We start from the raw sequence: 6,000 nt of genomic DNA on the forward strand, positions 1-6,000 counted from the left end.
GAATATGTTTTTCTCACCCAGTAGAGATCTATATATTGTAATGACAACTAGTTTTTCACTCTTCTCCTCAGTTTTTAACTCTATGGCACATGATTCAAAATGTTTTTCTATATTTAGATGGCCCAATTCTGTTTTCACTTTTAACTGCAGTCCTACTCTAGAGTAAATGCATACCCCACCATTTTTAAAAACATTTCGGAAATAATGTGATGCTAAATTAAACTTGCTAATACTTATGAGACTTAATTCACTAGCCTTGCTCCAGTGTTCAGATAAACAAATACAAGATACATCAGCAAGATTATTTAAAGCTACTTCCAGATCTAGTACTTTGTTTCTGAGGCATTGAATATTCTGACACATTATCCTGACTGTTTTGCAAGTATTTTTTCTTTTGTCATTACCTGGTAATGTGCTACTTTTTCCATAGTAGTTGTGACTTACCTGCAAATTTTCTTGCTGATTTGTCACAACCTTTTCCTTTTCTTTATCTGAAGCCATAAAAAATCCTTATCTGAACTTCTGAAACACCCAAAAAGATAGAAAAATCCAACAAAAATTGTACTGATAACAACTGAATCATTTGAAACTTGCCTTTTACGAGACACTAATCTAAAGTATCAATACTTGAAAATTACTGCTTGTAGATGACGTCATCTTACACTTATGCATTCTTCCCATCCACTTTTGAGGTTTCTCATTGAATGATGCAATATCTCAGCTGGGATACCACTAATTTCCTCTTTAATTCTTTGTTTCCATTCATCCAGTGTTCTTGGACGTGTCATATAGGCCTGACTCTTTAGGTAGGCCCACAAGGAAAAATGGCAAACGGGCAATGATCTTGGGAGCCAGGGAATGCCACCATCTTGAGATGTCACTTTTACTGAACTTCCCTCACACAGCTGCCATTGACTGGCTTGCCATGTGTAATGTCGTACCATCCTGTTGAAACAAGGTTTCGTGAAATTGTGGAATATTGTTCAATGCAGAGGCAAGAAAAGACTGCAATATCTCAACATATCTATCCAAAGTGAAAGTCTCTGTGATCCATTCTCTACTTTCGACAAACTAAGATCTGATGACATGTGTTGACGAAACTGCATACCACACAGTCACCTTACTGACGCATGAAGGGCGTTCAAGTACTTCATTAGGGTTGCTGTGTGCCCAGTAATGGTATTTATGCTTATTCCCTTAAACTGTAAGATGTAAATGGGCCTCATCTGACGTTCATAGTTTGTCCAGAAGTCCATTGTCGTCATTTATTTTTAACAAAATATGCTTACAGAACTCTAATCGCAACTAGTAGCAGTTCTCTTGCTGGTGTTACACATTCTGTAGTTGTATGGATGAAATTTTAAATTATAATGTAGAAGTCGCCGAACATTCTTTCAGGACACTCTGCCAGGAGCTTCTTGCTTATGAACTGGCCACCATAGGCTCGGTAAGACTGAAACGCCCGTGGCTTTGATATACTGTGGAGTACGACCACTTCTCTTTCATCTTGTCGGTTACTTTTTTCGAGCAGATGCAGCCTTTTAATCCAAGTTTGTTATTGCGTGTTTTGAAGGAATCCGACCATGACGTCGTAAGTTGGAGAAACGTTGGAACTCCATCTGCATACTTTACAAACTATAATAGTTTTGTGAAACATTTTTAAGACAAAATCACACTGTTGATCATTCCACTGATCCATGATAACTCACTGATGAGATTGCTTACAACTCAAGGTTCCAGTTCCACAGTGTGCCAACTGCGTGTGGTTGCCACTACACATTTCAAAAGTTTCAGTTTTTCTTTTATCACCTTGTATATTATGAAAACAAAGTTAAGCTGGCCCGATAGCATTGTTAAGTTAATGCAATATCCTATTGTAGATGTACTTGGCTAGGGTGACAAACATTTGATCGTGGTTTTAAGGGCGAAAAACGACATCTGACCACAAGTTAAGGGAGGTTTTGGAGAGATGTGGTCGCAATAAATTTCATCTGCACGACTATGTAATATTTTCTTGGAGTAGTTGACACCATAGATGTAAATATGAAAGATGGCATGTTTTGCTTATTTTTACTCTAGTAGGTCGTATGGTATGATATTCTGGGGTACATCCACAAACAGAGAAATATTTTAGAGTGTAAAACCGTGTAACAAGATTCATTGTGTCACAAATTCAGAAATTAGTATTACACTCAAGTGTTATAAATACGTCTGTTATATTATATTTTCTGATATTTTCCACACATAGGAGTATCCTCTCATTTTTGGTTGCATGGTATGAAAAATAAATCTAATGTGATCAAAACAAAACATCTGATTTGTTTGTCACATATATGAAATCGGTTCAAAAAAATCTGGAACTTCGATCATAAAATTTTTCTGCCCTTTCCTTTTACTTATTGTGCGTGGTCTCCTTCGAAATACTCTCCTCCACAATTTATACACCGCTCCCAACGCGGTTTCCTCTTCTGGTACCAGTCCTGGTACGCCTCTTTCTGGGTTGCGCTAAATCCCTTCCGCGAATTTTCTTTTATCTCGTCTATCGTTGCAAATCTTCGCCCTTTCAACAGGATTTTCAACTTTGGAAATAAGAAAAAAATCAACAGGTGCCAGGTCTGAAGAACACAGATAGTGAGGCAGCTCAGTGATTTCGTTTTTTGAGCAATAGTCTTGCACCGACAGGGATGTCTGTACAGATGCATTTCGTGATGCAAGAGCCATGCCTTTTCTCGCCACGTTCAATGCCATTTCCTTCTCACATTTTCTCTCAGGCATCGCAACGTTTCCTGATAGTACCATCGAGTAACTGTTTGTTCATGTGGAACAAATTCATGTTGAACTAATCCTTCAAAGTCTAAGAAAACTATCAGTGTGGTTTTGACATTTGACTTAACGTCAAGAGCTTTGTTTGGTCTTGGAGACGATTTACCAACCCAAGATTGAACCTTGGTCTCAACATTATAACCATAGACCCACATCATCATCAGTTATGTTAGTCTTAAGGAACAGCTCGTTCTCATTTTGCGCGATCCATAAGCTTTTTTACAGATTGTGAAGCGAAGTTCTTTCTGGCCTTGACTGATGAGCTGCAGAACTAACTTATTTATATATTTATTTGTCCATATAAATCTCTTTTTATGTACATATATTGGACAGAAAACCTTGGATTTTCAAATGTCAAACACAAATTTTATAAATTTTTATGACAAATTGGATCTATACAGTTAATAATTACAAATTTTTGAAATATTGTATATTTATAACTTATTTCTACAATTAAAGATACAAATTACATTTTTCTTGCATAAGATACTGTGAGACTGAATAGTAGCAGTTTTTCAGAAGGTAGGATGTCACAGACTTTTTAAAGCTTTGTAGTTCAGTAAGAGATTTTATATGTCTTGGTAATCTGTTGTAAAGTTTTGTTCCTGCATGACATACACTTTTTGGCATAATGTGGTGTTACAGTGATTGACATGTATGTCACTATCTGACCTGGTACTGTAATCATGGACACTTTTGTTTTGAGGAAAAAGGTTTTCTTTTCTCAGTATGCTTTTTTTGACATGCATGACTACTTCCAGTATATAAATGCAGGGAAGGGGTATGATCTTTAGATCATTAAAGACAGGTTTGCATGATTTTCTGCTGCTCACTTGTTTCATTATTCTTATAATTGCCTTTTGTTTCCTGAAAACTGTTATGGCCTGATGTACATTTCCCCAGAAAATGATACCGTACTTCAGTATTGAATGTACACGAGCAAAGTACTCAGCCCTAACTGTTTCTGCACTTGTACTGTTGCAGAGAATTCTTACCACATAGCTCATTTTTGCTGGTTTTGAATGTAGGGATGCATTCCAAGATACTGTGTCAGGATTTCATGACACAATCGAACCGAAATGTTACATTCTTCTGCAGTCTCTCAGACAGTCAGTCTTCAATTGGCACACACAGTTTCGTTGACGTTGCTGACATGAGAGTGGTCGGTAGACGTCGAAGGGCACCCTAAACAATGACCATCTTCAACTTCCGTCCGGCCATTTTTAAACCGTGTGTACCATTCGTAACAGTGAGTGCGGCCTAAGCACTCATTACTGTAGCCTTTCTACTCATTTGGCATGTCTCTGTAAAGGTCTTTTTGAGTTTAACGCAAAATTTAACGCATCTAGCTCTGTCATCTCGAAATTCAGAAACTGTGCGACCCAATGTTCCACTCAATGCAGCAGTGAACAATAACTAACAGACATAAAACAATGAAACTTCCGGCAGTTACATACTAAACACAGGTGTGTGCAAGGATGTCAACCGCATTTCTCTCCAACATCCCATTGGCGCGAAATTACGAATGTGTGTGTGTGTGTGTGTGTGTGTGTGTGTGTGTGTGTGTGTTGGGATTTATGGCGCTCAACGTCGAGATCATCAGCGCCCTGACACACATTAAAGGGAACGAATGTGGACATACCTAATAAAACTGAAACACACACGCAAAGAAAGCAGGAAAAGAAGAAAATGCTACATAAGAAAGTAGAATGCAAGGAAAGGGAAAACGTAGCAACAAGAATGCCACAGTAAATTGTCATTGGCTGGTTCTGGAACATTTTTAACAGTTGTCATAATGCACAAATATAACCGCAATAAAATTTAACAAAACTGCATACACACACACACACACACACACACACACACAATAACGTTCAAATTACAAGTACACAATTAAAAGGGCTGAAGAATATTTTATCTTCCTGTGGAGATTTATTTCAATCATGAACACTGACTTAATCAATTCTAAGCTGCTGCTGTTTCTCTGACTCAAAGTGTTGAGGAATGTTATTGTGTTGTATGAGTCAACTGAGAAACACAACGAGTATGTTTGCACGTGAACATCTCTATAATCGTCTTTAAGTTGGGTTTACACTGGCAAGTTACTTGCAGAATGTATCACAGCAAATTATTGCGAGCCCCTTGCTGCTGTGTTTACGTAGCATTCTCAAGAAGTAAGCAAGATACTTCCGCAAGTTATTTGACAGGTAACTTGCATCAACAAATTGCAGATAGCATTAAAATGTGCTTTCAGTACGAATGTGAGTCCAATTAAAGTGACAAGTAGGCATGTGTGATGTGCCGTAGCTCTTGTTATTGTGTGAAAAACGTGAAAAAAAGGGAGAAGTATTTACTTTAAAGACTGGACTGGATACTGAGAAAACCACTGTAAGGAGCCTACAATTACCTGCTGCAAGAACTTAGTATTGAGAACAAAAGTATGTAAGACAGGGATGTGGTCTTTCACCCCTAGCATTCATTCTATACATCGAAGAAGCAATGATGGAAATGTAAGAAAGGTTCAGGATTTGAATTAACAAGGTGAAAAGATATCAGTGATAAGATTCGCTGATGATATTGCTATCCTGAGTGAAAGTGAAGAAGAATAACAGGATGTGTCGAATGTAATGAACAGTCTAATGTGTATAGAATATGGATGGAGAGTAAATCGAAGAAAGACACAAGTAATGAGAAGTAGCAGAAATGAGAACAGCGAGAAACTTAACATCAGGATTGATGGCCGCGAAGTAGATGAAGTAAAGGAATTCTACTACCTAGGTACCAAAATAACCAATGACAGATGGAGCTAGGAGGATATTAAAAGCAGACTAGCTCTGGCAAGAAGGGCATTCCTGGCCAAAAGAAGTCTACTAGTATCAGATGTAAGTCTTAATCTGTTTGGTGAACAGTTTGTTTGGAAGTGAAATGTGGACTGTTGGAAAACAGGAACAGAAGAGAACTGAAGCATTTGAGATGTGAAGCTACAGACAACTGTTGAAAATTAGGTGGACTGATAAGGTAAGGAATGAGGAGGTTCAGTACATAATCAGAGAGGAAGGAATATGTGGAAAACATTGACAAGGGGAAGGGACAGCATGATAGGGCATTTTTTTAGGACATCAGGGAATGACTCCCATGGTATTAGAAGGACCTGCACAGGGCAAAAACTGTAGAGGA

Source organism: Schistocerca gregaria, chromosome 3, assembly GCF_023897955.1.
Source record: "Schistocerca gregaria isolate iqSchGreg1 chromosome 3, iqSchGreg1.2, whole genome shotgun sequence".
Lineage (NCBI taxonomy): Eukaryota > Metazoa > Arthropoda > Insecta > Orthoptera > Acrididae > Schistocerca > Schistocerca gregaria.